Source organism: Pongo pygmaeus, chromosome 15 (genome assembly GCF_028885625.2).
Source record: "Pongo pygmaeus isolate AG05252 chromosome 15, NHGRI_mPonPyg2-v2.0_pri, whole genome shotgun sequence".
In the NCBI taxonomy this organism is placed as follows: domain Eukaryota; kingdom Metazoa; phylum Chordata; class Mammalia; order Primates; family Hominidae; genus Pongo; species Pongo pygmaeus.
Genome location: NC_072388.2, coordinates 69,554,276 through 69,574,003, shown reverse-complemented (window position 1 = coordinate 69,574,003; position 19,728 = coordinate 69,554,276). Strand labels below are relative to the sequence as shown.

The following is a 19,728-nucleotide window of genomic DNA, read 5'->3' as shown; positions in this document are numbered from 1 at the left end:
CAAGGGGCGCAGGCGCAAGCCGTAGCTGCTAGTTCTTTGCAGTAAGGTGTTAGTATTTTTTAAGGGGGCAGGGCCTCCTTTTTGTGGATCCAGGTTGTCGCTGAGGTGTGTCTCGGTGTGTGTGGCCGCCGGGGCGTCCAGAACTCGACGTGCTGTACAGCGTGTGGGGCGCCGTATTCTGGGAGCCTGTGTATGCGTGTGCTGTGTGCGCGCAGCTGTGCAGGATGAATCACAGACATCAGAGATGGAGAACACCTGTTACTGTGGGTCATCGGCTTGGCGTGCGTCCGGTCTAGTTTCCATTTACAGGACAGTTCTGTGCCCTTCCTCAGGAGGTCCCATTCCTTCCTTCTTTTGGTCAGTTCTGAGTGTCAGCTGTCTACTGGGGATCTGCTAAGGCTAAGAGGCAAAGATAGGCAAGTCACTCCCCTGACCTCAAGAAACTCCCAGTCTACAGGCGAAGATACACCACCCACTGGTAGAGTCGCTGGACCAGGTACAGATGGTGCCTGTCACTGGGGAGGAACGAAAAGTGCTGTGCAGCCCTGAGGAGAGGAGGGAGAGGTAGCTTTTTGAGTAGTGGTAGATCAGGAGGCTATATGGAGTAAATAGCATTTGAGGACCTTGAAGGCTGGGTAGGATATGGCATGAGGAAATTGAAGGAAGTGGCATAGCCGGAGTGAGGAAATCCAGCGGAAGTCCTGATGTTTGAAATCTCAGGTTTGTTTAGGGCATAGTGGTTTGATTTTATAACCTAATGAGAAGTAGTGGGAAATGATTGGGTTGGATTATGGGGGCTTTTGGATGAAGAGTTTGGATTTGATTTTGGAGGCAATGGAGAAGCCTGACATATTTTTTAGTGCCCTCCCTTCCTTAATGTTAAGAAAAAGAAAGATTCTAGAGCACCGGTTGTCAGAGTGCTGTCCCCAGACCTGCAGTGTCAGCATCACCTGGGAAACAGTTAGAAATGCAAATCCTAGGATCCTACTCCAGACTTACGAAATCAGAAACTCTGAGGGTGGGTCTCAGTTAACCAGTATATTGGTTCAGATATGCTGCTTTAAAACCTTCCTACTCAAAGTGTAGACCTTGGGCCAATATCATCAGCATCACAGGAGAACCTATCAGAAGTGCAGAATCTGAAAATCCCACACCTACTAACCCAGAATCTGCATTTTAACGAGCATACCGGGTGATTTGTTTACCTATTAAAGTGTGAGAAACACTGCTGTAGAGACTTTGGAAAATACAGTAAAGTATAAAGAACCCCCTAGTCTACACCCAGTTGTATTCTTTGTTAATATTTTGATGTAATTCCTACCGGTTGTTTTCTAGGCATCTATATTTGTAAAAAGTGCTCTTTTAGCCAACATAAGTGGTATGGAACAATATACACAATTCATTTACTGTTTGTTGTTGTTGTTGTTTTCTTTTCTTTTTTATTTTTGAGTCAGGGTCTTTCTCTGTCACCCAAGCTGCAGTGCAGTGGCATGATAATTGCTCACTGCAGCCTCAAACTCCTGGGCTCAAGGGATCCTCTCACCTCTTACCTTAGCCTCCTGAGGAGTTGCGACTATAGGTGCACACCACCACCCCAGGTTAATTATTTTTTTTGTAGAGACAGGGTCTTGCAATGTTCCCCAGGCTTGCTTCCTGTGCTTTTTACTTTACATTATATGTAATTAAATATTCTTTTAAAACCTAATTTTTAATATTCTGTACAATATTCCATTGTAAGTGGCCGGGTGCAGTGGCTCATGCCTGTAATCTCAGCACTTTGGGAGGCGGAGGTGGGCGGATTACCTGAGACTAGAAGTTCAAGATCAGCCTGGCTAACATGGTGAAACCCCATCTCTACTAAAAATACAAAAACCAGCTGGGCGTGGTGGTGGGTGCCTGTAATCCCAGCTACTTGGGAGGCTGAGCAGGGGAAACGCTTGAACCCGGGAGGCAGAGGTTGCAGTGAGCCAAGATCATACCATTGCACTCCAGCCTGGGCCACAGGGGGAGACTCTATCTCAAAAAAAAAAAAAAATTCCACTGTAAGTGTACCATAGTGTACTTAAGCATTCTTCTATAGTCAGACAGATTTTGCTATTATAAATAACACTGAGATAAAAATAATAGATATCACCTACATATAGTATTTACATTGTGCCAGGCATTGGGTTAAGCACTTAACATAATAATCTACTGAATCTTCATAATAACTTAGTGAAATCAGTGCTATTGTTATCCTCATTTTAGACACCAAGTCACAGAGACTTGCCTGAGACTACACTGCTAATGAGTAGTGGAGCTGGGACTTAAATCCAAGAAATTTGGTTCCAGAATCTATGCTCTTAACTATCTTTATACTTAAATTTTTTTCCTAATTTATTTTTTCTTACAAAACATTATTTCGAGTTTTAATAAAGTCTTGAAACACATTGTCATCTTGCTTTTCAGAAAGATTGTACTAACTTGTGCTGCCACCAGCAATGTGCTAGTTTCACCACCACCACGCCAACATCAAGGGTGAGCTCTTAAGAAATATTGTCTAATTTGATAAATTAAAAATGTATATAGAATTAAATGAGATAGCTCTAATTATAAAGGTGAACATTTTTCACATATACCGTTGTCATTTATAGAGAACCTAGGGCTTTTAGTCGGACACAATTTTAGCGTGCTAAATTATATCTTGTATTTCTTTACTTTCCTAAATGCTTTGACATTTTTTCATCTTATTTGATCCTCACATTATCCCTGGAGAGGTTAGATGATTCTCTGCTCACACAGTGCGTTTGCAGTGGTATCTTACAAGTGAGACATCATATAAGTTCAGTGGTTAAGAGATTCTAGACTCAGACAAGCGTTAGCTGGAATTCTATCTTGACTATTTCCTGGGCAAGTTATTCAACTTCTGAAAACTTAATTTCCTCATTCATTAAATGGGACTATTACTTACTTCATAGGGTTGTTGTGAAGCATATCATAAGTGCTCAACAGATGGTAACTTTAATTATTGCTCTCAAATCCTGTCATTGTTGGATCCCATAAGAATGTTGTGGCAGAACTCCAGTTAATTCATAAATATTTGCCAACTGCCGGCTCTTTTTACTTTAAGGTATTGCATCAGGTAGAGCAAAGAGAAGAAATTGGAGGTCGGGCACTCTGAATTTTTGTTGTTACCAGTCCTTAAAATAACTTAGATAGGACAGGCTACAGGAGGCAAATATTGGATGAAGACCCAGTCCTGGGATTTGGCTCCTGTCAGAAATAAGACATGAATTGGGTCACAGTGGCCACAACCATTTAAAGGTAAGAAATATTGACATGCCAAATTGCTTTTTATTTTCCCACTGTGTGCTGGCTTAATGGTGCAGTATCTCACTCTTAGATTTTGGGTTTGAGGACACGGCTATGAGAAACATGTAACCCATGCGTTACTAACCTGTGTATGAAGCAGAACTCAGCACGAGAGCTTAGTAGTAGGTCCGATAAAGGCGAGCATGAATGAGGAAGGGAGGGAATATTAAGAGCAGTAGCATGGAGTGAGAGTAGAATTACTATACCCATCTGTGCCGCTCCACAGAGTTGTCTGTGTATGTCTAGAACTGTTCTGTTTGCTTGTTGTTAGTATGCTTCTGTCTGTTTAAGCCACTCATTGGTAAACGTGTTTTCGCTTCCCAGAAATGGTCTTCTTCCTTCAAATGGAATTAAATAAATGCCAACAAGAATTTCTTAAACGTTCTTTCATTAACCATTGGCCGTATGCAGAGCACTATTTTAGGAAGTGAGAAAAGACCCAAATGACAGAAAATCTGAGCATGAACTTCAGAGTCAGAAACTCAGTGCTTCTCCATGCATGTTTATAGCAGCACAGTTCACAATTGCAAAGATGTGGAAGCAACCTATGTTCCCATTGACTAATGAGTAGATAAATAAAGTGTGGTATGTATATACCATGGAATACTGCTAAGCTGTTAAAAGGAATGAAATAACATCTTTTGCAGCAACTTGGATGGAGCCAGAGGCCATTATTCTAAGTGAAGTAACATAAAAGTGGAAAACCAAAAACCGTATGTTCTCATATATAAGTGGGAGCCAAGCTATGAGTACGCAAAGGCATACAGAGTGGTATAGTGGACTTTAGAGACTCAGAATGGGGAGAGTGGGGAGGGCCTAGGGATAAAAAAAAAACAAACAAACTATACATTAGGTACAATGTATACTACTTGGGTGATGGGTGCACTAAAATCTCAGAATTCACCGCTATACAATTCATGTAACAAAAAACCACTTGTACCCCAAAAGCGATTGAAATAAAAAAATACAAAAAATATAAAAAATAATCTCAGTGCTTCTCAAACTTTAATGTGTATATGAATTGCTTGGAGATCTTATTAAAATGCAGTTTTCTGACTCTGTTAATTTAGGCTGGGGCCCAAGATTATGTTTCTTTTTTTTTTTTTTTTTCTTATTTTGAGACAGAATCTCACTCTGTCACCCAGGTTGGAGTACAATGGCATGATCTCGGCTCACTGCAACCTCTGCCTCCCGGGTTCAAGCAATTCTCCTGCCTCAGCCTCCCGAGTAGCTGGTACTACAGGCACATGCCACCATGCCTGGCTAATTTTTTTGTATTTTTAGTAGAGACGGGGTTTCACTGTGTCTTGATCTACTGACCTTGTGATCCACCTACCTCGGCCTCCCAAAGTGCTGGGATTACAGGTGTGAGCCACTGCGTCTGGCCCCAAGATTATGTTTCTAACAAGCTGTCAGGTGCTGCCGATATTGCTGGTCCATGGACCACATTTTGAGGAGCAAGTGTTTAGAGGGAAGGGAGTGTAGGATACAGTAAATTCCTCTTCAAAGTTTAGCCTGTTAACTCCCTTTAAAATTCAAGAGGGAGAAAAATTGTTAAGTACAATGAGTTCTGAGTTCCTCTTCAAAGAACCAATATGTCAGTATGTTTAGCTTCCCTGTTCTTTGTTTTCCATTTTAAAGTGTAACTTCCTTGTTCTTTATGCCTCTTTGCCCCTAGTTTCAGTAAACAACCCCCTCCTAGCCTCTGTCACCTCTTTTGTCTGTAGTCATCCTTAGTCACCTGTTCTGTCCTTAGTCATTCTTAGTCATCTGCTCTGTAACTGTCCTTCCCATGGAAACTACTCACCTTGCCACTCCAGCTTGTACCCTCACTCTCTTTAAAATAGGCAATTGGAATTAGCTTAGACTTTGTGGTCCAACCCTAGCCAATAGGGGAAAGACATAGAGGTAGGGACTAGCTGCATTAGGAATAAGACCCCCTTACCCTCCCTTGTCCGGTGTGCTCTTGCCGTTGCTCCATCTGTGAGACGCAGCCTTCTATAGAAGTAAATTGCCTTGCTGAGAAAACTTTTGCCTGAGTGCTATTTTCACTTGGCGGCATTGAGAATTTACTTCCAACAGGAGGCTCAGTATCTTCCCTTCTTTCCTAATCTTCAGCTTTTCCCAGAGAGGGGTTGTTTACAGATTGGCCAGATTCTAGGGAATCAATTGATCCATGTTTAACATGAGCAGAGTTATGAACCTCCATTCAGCTTTCTCTTAATGCAGCAGGAATAGGTAAGCTGAATCAGGGCCTTCCCTTGGGATCTGGCCATGTTTTTCTCTTCCTCAAATGCATAGCTAAGTGTACATATTTTGCTTGCATCTTGTCTAATGTGGCAGGAAAGAAAGTGAGATTTTGGTATGTCACAGGGAGACGAAGGCCCTTGTAGGCCTTTAGTATAGGCTGCTTGCTCTAACTTTGTTTTTTGTTTTGTTTTTTCAGAGACCGAGTCTTAATCTCACCCAGGCTGGAGTGCAGTGGCGTGATCTTGGCTAACTGCAACCTCTGCCTCCCTGGTTCAAGCAATTCTTGTGCCTCAGCCTCCCGAGTAGCTGGGATTGCAGGCACATGCCACCACTCCCGGCTAATTTTTGTATTTTAGTAGAGAGGGACTTTCACTATGTTGGCCAGGCTGGTCTCGAACTCCTGACCTCAAGTGATCCGCCCACCTCAGACTCCCAAAGTGTTGGGACTACAGGCATGAGCCACTGTGCCTGGCCTCTAACTTTGTTTTTAAAAGAGTTCTACACTAAGAAATTGGGCATTTATTCAGGTAACTGTAAAGTGGTATTTTAATTTCTCATCTGTCAGTGGCACATGCATATATGGATTCTTCATGAACCTCACAAAGCAGAAAGATGACTGGGCCACACGGCAAGTTTCTAGTACTCATGGTACTTTGGCCCAATGTCATCAAAACCTGTCTCTTCTTTCCTGACAAGCTAGCCTTGAACACACACCAGTGAATCCTGTGGATGCTCACACCACTAGCGGAACAGCTCATTACTGCTGAGATATGCTGGAAGATTTCCTAGAGAAGTGTGTGGAACTGTTTTGAGGGAAAGACCTTTGCATGGTCAACAGTAGAAGGCACAATGTTCCTTTACAGGCTTCAAGCATTGTGTCTGCCCCAGTTCTGGATCTTGTTTCTGCCTCTTGGAGTCTTTGACTCTTCTGCTACCCACTGGTGTTGGAAGACTGGAGGCCCCTTTCTCTCCACACTCACTCTGGAGCTTGCATACCTTCTAAACAGATGGCTTGTGCTGCTTTGTCTCTTCTTTCAGCTCAATCTCTTGAGCATATGTGAGACATGTATTTGAATATCTTTTGTACTAAGCTAAGCTATTCAGGGTTTGGTTACATGACAACCAAATCAAAGCTATTCTGGGGATGTTTTTCTAATTGCATCAAACATTACAATTTACCTGAAAAATTATAGCATTTTCATTAAAAGTTGTTATCCATATTCAATCTTCAAATATCCCTCTATGGGAAAGCAGGAGATTTTTGAGTATTTTGTGTCCAGATGGAGCTAATGTGAGATTCGTATTTTCATTCATTCTACCTTCTGCTCACAACCCCAACCCAACAACAAATTTCTCTATGATTCCAGAGCCTGATTCAGCCTGACCTTATTTAGAAAAATAAGGCCTCTCTACCTATCTCCATTGTCTCCTACCACCCAATCCATTCTCTGACTGCCTCATCTCCAGTATCAGTTGAAGACCTCCTTGGGGCCATGATATCATTTATTTGGATCAGCTACTAACCTTCCTTAGGACACTCTGCTTTCCCCTATTCCATGTGGTCGAGTGGAACTGTCAATCATGGTGTCCTCTAGCTCCCTACACTGCCCCTGTCACTTCCCCCCACTTGCTAGTACCTATTCCAGGTTTGAGCCCATTATGTTATTCTGTCTTCCTACACCATAGTGATTGGTTTCAGGGAGAAGCACATGGACCAAGTAGAGGCAATCAGAGTTTTCTCTGAGATTTATATATAGACACTGGAAGAGAGAAATTCTTTTTTCTATTCTTTTATACTCATTAAAACATAGTTTATTAATTTATTCTTAACTTTGTGTTATGGACAAATTTAAACATACACACAAAAAAGAGTAGCATAATGAATCTTTAAGAACCTATCACCCAGCTTACACAGTTATCAACAACCAATATTTATTGCCATATGTTTAGTTTTCCAGATGTACTATTCTTATATCTCTATGCCTTTGTACTTACTGTTTCCTACATGTTTCGTGTTTCTGTATTTCTCATTTGCTTGCTCTTAGAATATTAGGTCTTCCAGTCAAAGTCACCCAGATTTGCCAAAAGACCTGGCACAAATGTCACTTCCACTATGAAGTCCCACTGACTTCCATATACAAGGTTGGTGTTCATTCTGTTATGTTCTGGTAGCTCCCTTTTCATGCTTTTATACTGCATAGCACTTATTTATTCAACATTCATTCAACAAACTTCTATTGAAATATTTCACTGTTTTAGGTGTTGGAGATCAATGAATTAAAAAGGCAAAAATTGTCACCTTTGTAGAATGAGGGAAGACTGAAAATAAACATCATAAATAAATAAATTACATAGGCTGTTAGAATGTGATAATTGCAGTGGGAAAAGAGCTTAAGTGGAATTGGATGTGTGTGTATGTCTTCACATTTTAAATAAGGAAAATAAGATAAGCCATACTCATTACACTGCATAATGGTTATCTGCTTGCTTTTTTGTCTCTACAACTAGCCTGTAGCTATTTGAAAGCAGGGATTGTGTCTTATTCTTTTTGTAGCCAAGCACCTAGTGTATATATTAGCAAGCATTCTGTAATGGTTGTGGAATAAATGGAAAAAATAGAAGAATACAAGACACCAACTCTAAAGACTCTTGGTGTCAAGGAAGGTTTTTTTTTTTTGAAATGGAGTTTCACCCTGTCACCCCAGGCTGCAGTGCAGGGGTGTCATCACTGTAACCTCCAACTCCCGAGTTCAAGTGATCCTCCCACCTCAGCCTCACAAGTAGTTGGGATTACAGGCATGTGCCAGTATCCCTGGCTAATTTTTGTATTTTTAGTAGAGATGGGGTATCGCCATGTTGGTCAGGCTAGTCTCAAACTCCTGACCTCAAGTGACCCGCCTGCCTCTGCCTCCCAAAGTGCTGGGATTACAGGCGTGAGCCACTGCACCTGGCCTTTTAAATTTTTTTTTTAAGGATAGTATAGGTACATGGGAAAAAATTCAAACAGTACTCTATATAATGGAATATATATTAAAAATACTATGTGTTCCTTCTCCCCTGGCCCCAGCCCTCCAAAATCTTTCCAAATGGCATCCGCTATTACTTGTTTTTTATGTGTCACTCCAGAGATAATCTATCTCTCTAGCTTTCAATGTAATATATCTTCAATCATAACTATTGTCTTGGAAATCACTATATTTCAGTATACAGAACTGCTACATTTTAAAATATAGCTATATAGTATGTGTTTTTATGAGTGCATCAGAATGTATTTCATCAGGCCTCAGTCAATGGGTATTTAAGTAGTAACAAAGATGTTTTGATGAACCACTCAACTAGTTGAAAAGTTAGGTTGCAGTGTGACTCTGATGCATTAAATCTTTCATATTTAACTAAGTCAGTAGCTTACCTGTCAGGGAGAAGGCCAGTCTCCACACCTTTGTGTATATCACTTAATTTCACCTATAACCATGAGGTTGTTATTCTGAGGCTCAGCTTAGAAGAAGCCTGAGGTTTTCAGAGGTTCGGTAATTTGACCAAGGTCACACAGCTTGGAAGCAGGTCTGCCTTACCCCAAAGGTCAGGCTTTTTGCCTCCCTTAGAGTTTTTGGTATTCCTGCAATAAAGAGGATCTCTGCAGAATGCCTGGATGATCATCCTGGATGATCTTTGATTCTCTCCAATCCAAAGATGCTCCAACACTGTGCCACCCTCTGCTGTCCATTCCCTGTTTTTTCTGTTGGCTTTATGTCCTGGGAGGTTGACCTCTGCACCAACTAGGCTCTTTGCCCTCTTATTGAGGGTCAGCTTTGGCAAAAGGGAGGCACCAACATGAGACCGGAGGATGAGAGAAGACAGATTAACATTTTTTTCCCACTTCCTCCCTGCTTTGGCACCAAGGTTTTGGCAGCGGTTGATTTTTTTATCACTATTATAACTGGGGGGCCCTTCGTCCTTGAGTCTACCTCTTAATGGGTTCTGGTAATACAATTTATTTCTCTCTCTCTTTCCCTTCCCTTCCCTTCTTCCCTTCCCTTCTTTTCTCTTTCTTTCTTTCTTTCTTTCTTTCTTTCTTTCTTTCTGTCTGTCTGTCTGTCTTTCTTTCTTCCTTTCCTTTCCTTTCCTTCCTTCCTCTCTCTCTTCCTCTCTCTTTCTTTCTTTTTCTTTCTCTCTTTCTTTCTTTTTCTTTCTTTTCTCTTTCTCTCTCCTTCCTTCCTTCCCTCCCTCCCTCCTCCCTCCCTCCTTCCTTCCTTCCTTCCTTCTTTTTTTGCCTAAATATCTTCCCTCTCTTGCTAATCTCTGGAAACCTCAACATTCTATCTTGGTTTCTTTAACCATGCCCACACTTATATAAATAGTCCTTGTATTAAAAGTCTCTTCAGATGAACCATTCATTAGTTAGATTTTCGTCTTCTGTCGTAATCCTATTATAAATACTATTTTAAGATATAATCCCTTCCAGGAGAACTTTAAAGACCTGATGCTATAAGGTTCAATGACATTAATCTCTAATGGTAAAATTTCAGGCTAATTAAGGGTAATTGGAACTTTTAACTCTCAAATTCTATCTACTTGGCAGCAGCCTATTTGGCCAAGTGCTAAGACTGGCTCTGCTGTTGGTTATATGTAGATTTTTTTGGTCATTGTCTTGTTCCTCATAAATTTATATGAAACTCTGATCCTGTAACCTTGGGTTTCCGTTAGCAGGCATTTAACATTTTAGCAGTCTTTTTTAAATCCCCCAATCCCACCAATCACACTACTTTTTTTCCTACAGAATTGCTAGAGAGATATCTTAGTTATCTGTTGCTGTGTAACACATTACCCCCAAACTTAGCAGCTTAAAATATCATTTATCATTTTCAGACAATCTCATGGTCTCTGTAGGAGTCTCTTGGTTGTGTAGTTTTGGCTAAAGTTATTTTAAGATGTTGCAGTCCAGCTGTTGGCCAGGACTGACGTTATCTGAAGGCTCCACTAGAAGAGATTCCAGCTCCAGCCTCAGTCGCATAATTGTTGGCAAGCCTCTATTCCTTGCTGGCTATTGGCTGAACATCTTGGCATCTTGATGATCTACTGCATCATAGGCCCTGAGTGTCCTCACAATATGGTACCCAGCTTCTCCCAGGACAAGAGATCTAAGAGATCCATAATCTTTTAAAACTGAGTCTTGGAAGTGATATATCATCACTTCTGATGTACAGTTGACCCTTAAAGATTGGGGGAGGTGGTTAGGTGTGCCGACCTCTGTGCAGTCAAAAATCCTCGAACAATTTTTGACTCCCCCAAAACTTAACTGAGAGCCTACTGTTGACCAGAAGCTTTATGACAACACATAAACAGTTGATTAACACATATTTTGTGTTGTATGTTTTATATACTGTATTCTTACAATAAAGTAAGCTACAGAAAAGCTAATGTTATTAAGAAAATTGCAAGGAAGAGAAAATCTATTTGCTATTCATTAAGTAGAAGTGGATTATCATAAAGGCCTTCATCCTTACAATCTTTATACTGAGTAAGCTGAGGAGGAAGAAGAAGAGGTATTGGTCTTGCTGTCTCAGGCGTGGGAGAGGAGGAAGTGGTGGAGGAGACGGAAGGGAGGTAAGAAAGGCAGACACACTTGGTTTCACTCTATGGAAATACATCATAATTTTTATCTGACATTTTTGCTTTTCTGTTTTTCTAAAAGTGTTTCCCTGTGGCACCAATGGTTCTTCAATCATTTGCTGTAGTTTCAGTGCCTATATCATGGAAGGGTCCATGTGGTGAAAGAAGTCAAAGACAGTCTTGAATAATTGGAAACCTTCTCCCAGACTTTCTAGCGTCAATTAATTTTCTGGCACTGCTTCTTCTACTATGTCTTCTCCCTCATCATCTAGCACTGATTTGGAAGCACTCAGCTCCATCAAGTCATCTTTATTAATTCCTCTGGTTTGGTATTTAATCACTGTTGAATTTCTCTGAGATCCATATCTTGAAACTCTTTATCCCCTACTTTTTTTTTTTTTTTTTTTTTGCCATATCCACAGTCTCTTTTCATGATTTCCTCGATTGGCTCTGCTGGAATTCTCATGAAGTCATGCACAGCATCTGGACACAATTTTCTCCAGCAGAAATTTATTGTTCCAGGCTTGGTAACTTTCACAGCTTTTTCTGTAACACTGATGACATCTGCAATGGTGTAATTCTTCTAGACTTTCATGATGTTCTCTCTGTTGGGGGTTTCTTCCTCAGCACTAACAATCCTTTCCATAGAGTACCATATTTAATAATCTTTGAAAGTCCTTATGACCCCCTTATCTAGAGGTGAAATTAGCAACATTGTGTGTGTGGGCAAGTAGGCCACTTTAACACCTTTAGTGTTGAACTCATAGGGTTCTGAGTGGCCAGGGGCAATGTCCAATATCAAAGGAACTTTAAAAGGCAGTCCATTACTGGCAAGGTGCTTTCTGACTTCGGGGACAAAGCATCAGTGGACCCAATCCAGAAAAAGGGTTCTCATTATCCAGGCCTTCTTATCAACCAAAAGATTGGCAGCTGGTGTTATCTTTTCCTTTCAAGGCTCAGGGGTTAGCAGGTTTATAGGTAAGGGCAGTCATGATTACAAACCCATCTGCATCTCCATAAAACAGTAGAGTTAGCCTATCCCTTCCTGCCTTAAATTATTGTGCTCACTTCCCTTCCTTACTAATAAATGTCCTTTGTGGCATTTAATTTTTAAATAGGGCACTTTTATCTGCGTTAAAAACCTGTTCAGGCAGATATCCTTTCTCCTCAATGATTTTATTTCTTTCTGGGTTTTTTTTTTTTTTTTTTTGAGACAGAGTCTCAGTCTGTCACCCAGGCTGGAGTGCAGTGGCACGATCTTGGCTCACTGCAAACTCCGCCTCCCGGGTTCACGCCATTCTCCTGCCTCAGCCTCCCAAGTAGCTGGGACTACAGGCACCTGCCACCACGCTCGGCTAATTTTTTTTTTGTATTTTTAGTAGAGATGGGGTTTCACTTTGTTAGCCAGGATGGTCTCCATCTCCTGACCTCGTGATCTGCCCGCCTCGGCCTCGCAAAGTGCTGGGATTACAGGTTTGAGCCACTGCGCCCGGCCAGTATGTCACATTCATAATGACATAAGTTCATTTAGTACTTTGTGGCTTATCAAGCATTTTAGCCTCATTTAGATCCTTACAATACTACCTCAATGTGTAAGGCGAGGCAGTTTTTTGTTTTTGTTTTTTTTTTTGAGATGGAGTTTCACTCTGTCTTTCGAGATGAAGTGCAGTGGCGCGATCTCGGCTCACTGCAACCTCCGCCTCGGGTTCTCCTGCCTCAGCCTCCCAAGTAGCTGGGATTACAGGCGTGTGCCTCCATGCCCAGCTAATTTTTGTATTTTTAGTAGAGATGGGGTTTCACCATGTTGGCCAGGTTGGTCTCGAACTCCTGACCTTGTGATCCACCCACCTTGGCCTCCCAAAGTGCTGGGATTACAGGCATGAACCTGCGCCTGGCCCTGAATAATATTTAATTGTATGTAATACTTTTGCTTATCTGTTCATCTGTTGATGGATATTTGGATTGCTTTCACCTTTTGGCTATTGTAAATAGTGCTGTTGTGAACATGGGGGTACAAATAGCTCTTCAAGACCTTGCTTTCAGTTGTTTTGGATTTATACCCAGAAGCTGGAGTGTTGGATCATACGATAATTTTATTTTTAATTTGGTGAGGAAAATCCATACTAAACTGTTTACCATAGTAGTTGCACCATTTTACAATCTACCAACAGTGCACAAGTGTTCCAATTTCTCCACATCCTTATCAACATTTGTTATTTTCTGAGGTTTTTTTTGTTTGTTTTTTGGCTAGTAGCCAAATATTACTGGGTGCTCAGTAATATCTCACTGTGGTTTTGATTTGCATTTCTCAGATAAACAGTGATGTTGAACATCTTTTCATATGCTTGCTGGTCATTTTTATATCACCTTTAGAGAAACATCTATCCAAGTCCTTTGCCCATTTTTAGTTGAGTTATTTGATTTTTTGTTGTTGAGCTGTAGGGGTTCTTTATATATTCTGGCTATTAAGCCCTAATTAGATAATGATTTGCAAATATTTTATCTCATTTTATAGATGTCCTTTTCACTATGTTGATTCTGACTTTTGATGCACAAAAGTTAAGTTTGATGTAATCCCAACTGTCTATTTTTGCTTTAGTTATCTGTGCTTTGGGAGTCATATTTCAGAAATCATTGCCAAGACTAACGTTAAGAGATTTTTCCCTATGTTTTCTTCTAAGAGTTTTATAGTTTTAAATCTCATGTTCAAATCTTTAATCTATTTTGAGTTAATTTTTGTATATAGTGTGAGACAGGTTCCCAACTTCATTCTTTTGCATGTGGATATCCAGTTTTCCCATCACCATTTGTTGAAGACTGCCATTCCCCCATTGAGTGGTTTTGTCATTCTTGTCAAAGATCATTTGACCGTATACATGATGGTTTATTTCTAGGCTCCATATTCTATTTCGTTGTTTTGTCTGTCTTTATGCCAATACCACACTGTTTTGATTACTGTTGCTTTATAATATGTTTGTAAATCGGAAAGTTTGAGTTCTCCAAATTTGTTCTTTTTCAATTTTTTTTTTTTGTTATTTGAGGTCTCTTGATATTCCATATGAATTTTAGGATGGATTTTTCCATTTCTACAAAAAATGCCATTAGGATTTGATAGCGTTTGCATTGAAGCTATACATTGCTTTGGATAGTAGGAACATCTAAATAGTATTAAGTCTTCCAACCATGAACAACAAATGCCTTTCTATTTATTTCTATCTTCTTTACTCTTTTCAGCAATGTTTTATAGTTTTTAGTGTACAAGTCTTTCACCTTCTTAGTTCATTTTATTCCTAAATATTTTTTTGTTTTTGATGTTATTATAAATGGAATTGTTTTCTTAATTTCCTTTTCAAATTGTTCATTGTTAGTGTATAGAAATGCAACTGACTTTTGTGTGTTAATTTAGTATCCTGCAATGTTGCTAAATTTATTGATTAGTTCTAATAGATTTTGTCTCTCTTTCTCTCTCTCTCTGTGTGCGTGTGTGTGTGTGTGTGTGTGTGTGTGTGTGTGTGTAGTCCTTAGGGTTTTCTATGTATAAAATGTCATCTGTGAACAGAGGTAATTTTACTTCTCTCTTTCTAATTTTGATAACTTTTATTTCTTTTTCTTACCTAATTGCTTTGGCTAGGATTGGCAATCTATGTTGAATAGAAGTGGAGAGAGTAGAAATCCTTGTCTTGTTCCTCATCTTAGAGGAAAAGTTTTCAGTATTTCACCACTGAGTATGATTTAGCTGTGAGCTTTTCATAAATGACCTTTGTTTTGTTGAGGCAGTTTCCTTCTATTCCTAGTTTGTTGAGTTTTTTTTTTAATCATGAAAGTATGTTGAATTTTGTCAAATGCTTTTTCTGCATTGAGATGATCATGTGTTTTTCCCTTTTCCTTCTGTTAAGTGGTGTATTACATGGGTTGATTTTTATATGTTGAAGTATTCTTACATTTCAGAAGTAAATCCCACTGGGCTATGGTGTGTAATTTTTTTTTAACATCTGACTGAATTCAGTTTGCTAGTATTCTCTCGAGGATTTTTGCATTAATATTCCTCCAGGATATTGGTCTATAGTTTTCTTTTCTGGTGGCTTTTTTTTTTTTTTTGGCTTTGGTCTCAGGGGTAATGCTAGCCTCATAGCCTTATAGAATGAGCTCGGAAGTATTCCCCATCTGCCATTTCTTAGAAGAATTTCAGAAGAATTGGTGTTAATTCTTTAAATGTCTGATAGAATTCTCTAGTGAAGCCCTCTGGTCCTATACATTTCTTTGTTTAGAGGTTTTTGATCACGAATTCAACATCTTGTTATTGATCTTTCATATTATCTATTTATTCAGTATTTGATTCAGTCTTGGTAGGTTGTATCTTTCTAGGAATTTATCTGTTTCCCTAGATTATCCAGTTTGTTGGTGAAAATTGTTCATAGTATTATAATTCCTTTCATTTCTGTCATATTGATTGTAATGTACCCCCTTTAAAAGATTTTGTTATGTGAGTCTTCTCTTTTTTTTTTTAGTAGATCTAGTTAATGGCCTGTCCATTTTGTTGATCTTTTCAGATACAAATTCTTAATTGTATTGATTTTTCCTATTGTTTTTCTATTCTTTACTTTGTTTACCTCTGCTCTAATCATATTACTGTTCCTTCTCATAGCTTTGGGTTTAGTTCTTCTTTTTCTAGTTTCTGAGTGTAAAGTTAGATTGTTGATTTGAGATCTTTATTCTTTTTTGATGTACACGTTTACAGCTATAAACTTCTGTTGTGCTGGACCCATATTGATTCCATTGATTCATATTGATTCACAGAGGCTGAAGAAGAGACCAGATCCAGTGAACAAGACATAGGGTTTATTGGGGACTTACGCACACAGTGGTCCAGGAACAGTGAGCTGGACAGGCAAACCACCCCAATTTGTATAAATCATGCATGTTATACCACATTTTCATTTAGCAACCTCCACTTAACAACCTCCACTTGGTAACATCCATTTAACTCAAAACAAAGGGCCTTGATCCCCTGTACAGCCTACATTCGAAGGGATGGACCAGGGGTTTGGATGTTCTTCATAGTTAAGGAGTGAATTTCCAGGTTGGCCACTCTTGAATTCCTTAGCTTGAAACTCTGAACACACATTCTTCCTAGACCATAGGGTCATTCTCAGGGTATGCTTGAGTTATTGCTGTCACATGTGTCTGCCATACAACTTCCCTCTTAACACTGTTTTCACTGCATCCTGTAAGTTTTTGTATGTTGTGTTTTCATTTGCAGTTTTCTCAAGGTATTTTCTAATTCCTCTTATGATTTATTTTTTGGCACATTGGTTGTTTAAGAGTGTGTTGTTTAATTTCCACACATTTGTACATTTGTGGTTTTTTTTTACAGTTATCCATGTGAACGTCTTTTTTTTTTTTTTTTTTTTTGAGACAGGGTCTTGCTCTGTTGCCCAGGCTGGAGTGCAGTGGCAAGATCTCAGCTCACTGCAACCTCTGCCTCCCAGGCTCAAGTGATCCTCCTGCCTTAGCCTCTTGACTATAGGCATATACTATAGGGACTATAGGCATGCACCACCACACCCAACTAAGTTTTGTATTTTTGGTAGAGACAGGGTTTCACCATGTTGCCCAGGCTGGTTTTAAACTCCTGGGCTCAAGCAATCCTCCTGCCTCGGCCTCCCAAAGTACTGGGATTACAGGTATGAGCCACCATGCCTGGCTGAAAACATTCTTTGTGTGATATCAATGTTATTGAATTTGCTAAAACTTGTTCTGTGGCCTAATTTATAGTCTCTCCTGGAGAATGTTCCACATGCATGCAAGAAGAATTTATATTCTGCTGTTGTTGGATGGAGTGTTCTGCTTATATCTGTTATGTTCAATTGGTCTATAGTGTTGTTCAAGTCCTCTTACTGATGTTATTGATGTGATTTGGTTGTTCTATTCATTATGAAAGTGACCTTTCTCCTTTTAATTCTGCCAAATTTTGCTTCATATGTTTAGGAGCTCTGATGTTTGGTACATAAATATTTGTAAGTTATATCTTCTTAGCCAGTTGACCATTTTATCATTACATAATGTCCTTCTTTGCCTCTTGTAACAGTCTTTGATTTAAAGTCTACTTGGTCTGATATTAGTATAGCCACTGTTGCTCTATTTTGATTATCATTTGCATAGAATACCTTTTTTCATTCTTTCACCCTCAATCTCTGCATGTCCTTAGATCTAAAGTGAGTCTCCTATAGAAAGCAAATAGTTGGATCCTATTTTTAAAAACTGATGTAAACAATTTCTGTTTCTTGATTGGGGAATTTAATCCATTTACAGTTAAAGTAATTACCCATAGGGACGGACTTACTATTGCCATTTTGTTCACTGTTTTGTGTATGTCCTATAGCTTTTTTCTTCCTCATTTCCTTTGTTATTGTCTTCCTTTATATTTCGTTTTTTTTGGTAGCAATATGATTGGATTTACTTCTCATTTTCTTTTGTGTATATTCTATAGCTTTTTGTGGTTACCATTGCAGTTATGTAAGACATCTCAAAGTGATAGCCTTCTACTTTAAATTGATAACAGCTTAACTTCATTGCAGACAAAATTCTGCTCCTTTGCAGCTCTACTCTCCCCAGATATTACTAATGTCATACACCACTTCTTTATACATTGTATACTCATTAACACAGATCTATTTTTAAAATATTTCTGTCATTAATATTTTATGCACAAAAATTATAACAGTATAGGTTTCTATATTTGGCTATGTACTACCCTTACCAGAGAACCTTCTATTTTCATACGGCTTTGTGTTGCTCTCTACTGTCCTTTCATTTCAACTTGAAGGACTCCATTTAGTATTTCTTATAGAGAAGGTCTAGTAGTAATAAATTCCCTCAGCTTTTGTTTATTTCGAAGACTTAATTTCTTCATAATTTTGGAAGAACAGTTTGCCAGTACAGTATTCTTGGTTGACTATTTCTTTCCTTTCATCACTTTGAATATATCATGCCACTCCCTTCTAACCTGTAGTTTCTGCTGAGAAATGTACTGATAATCTTATGGAAGTTTCCTTTTATGTGACAAATTACTTTTCTTATGCTTTCAAGTTACTCTCTTTGTCTTTGACTTTAGAGTTTGATTACAATGTGTTTTGCTGTGATTCTTTTTGGATTTATTCTGGTTAGGGTTCTTTGAGCCCTTGAGTCTGTATGTTCTTCCTTTTCCTCAGATTTAGGAAGTTTTCAGCCATTATTTCTTCATATGAGCTCTCTGTCCCTTTCTCTCATTCTTTTTCTGAGATTTTAATAATACATATATTAGGCTACTTGATAGTGTTTTGTAAATCCCTTGGGCTGTCTTCACTTTTCTTCATTTTTTTTTTCTTCCTGCTCCTCTGACTCAGTGACTTTACATGACCTGTCTTTGAGTTTGCTGACTATTTCTTTTGCCTGATCAAGTCTGCTTTTGGATCCTTCTACTATTTTTTTGTACCATTATTATATTTTTCAGCTACAGAATTTGTTTGGTTCTTTTTTTATAATTTCTATCTCCTTGTTGATATTCTCATTTTGTTCATGCATCATTTCCCTGATTTTATTTAGTTGCCTATCAGTGTTCACCCGGCCCAGTGTTTGTTATGTTTTAGATAGCATCTTTATGATAGTGTTTGTTATTTTTTTGGTAGCATCTTTATGATAGTTATTTTAAATTCCTTTTCAGGCAACTAGTAGATCATATTTCTTCAGAATTGATTTCTGGAGTTTTATTTGATCCTTTGGGCCATATTTCTCTGTTTCTTTGGATGTCTTAAAATGTTTTGCTAGAACTTGGCCATTTGAAGACCTTTCCTAGTCTTTGGCTTCATACAGGGAAAGACTTTCACCAATCAACCCTGCTGGAGGATCTAGGACCTCTCAAACCTTTTCTGATCTCTTACTCCTTCTGGTGTCTGCCTGTGGAACTGCGACTCTAACCTGCTACTCACCTCTGTTTTTAGTGGCTTCCAAATGCTTGACCTGGTCCTGTCAGCACTGATTTCTGTTAGGTGAGACAGAAACTAATCCCTTGGGCAGCCCCCAGATAAGCCAGAACATTCAATGCATGGCTCATTCTTCTGTTTCCATCCCTGAGGGTGGAGCCTTGGAGTAAGGGGTTTCTCCGAAGTTGCTCAGGTTTATGCCATGTAGAGGAAAGGACACAAATGGGCATGCCAGATGTTGCAAAATTGTCTATCCATTTTGTCAGAATCCGTTCTTGGTTTTTACAATGACCTGGGTGCTGTAGCTTTTCAACCTCTAGAGTTCATTCTGATCTGTATATTGTTATATACATATATATTCTGATCTGCATATTGTTAACTCAGTGTCCCTGTGGGGAAAGGAGGGCCTGTATCTTCCTATTCCACCATCTTGCTGACAACACTCCCTCCCGTGAAAGTCTTTCCATCAATTCCCTTTGGATTTGAATACCTGAATGGTATAATGTGGTTCCTTTGGTGTCCTAATGTTGAAACTAGGATGTCATCAAGGTTTGAT

At 39.2% G+C, this 19,728-nt stretch overlaps 1 long non-coding RNA gene across 1 annotated transcript in view; it reads left to right on the top strand.

Annotated features, from left to right (window-relative positions):
* Positions 1–205: 205 nt before the first annotated feature.
* Positions 206–19,728, top strand: part of LOC129013093 (uncharacterized) — a 32,225-nt gene continuing 12,702 nt past the window's right edge. The window contains exons 1-2 of the long non-coding RNA XR_008493767.2: positions 206–496; positions 7,647–7,743. This is a non-coding gene — a long non-coding RNA (uncharacterized LOC129013093). The remainder of the gene's footprint in view (positions 497–7,646; positions 7,744–19,728) is intronic.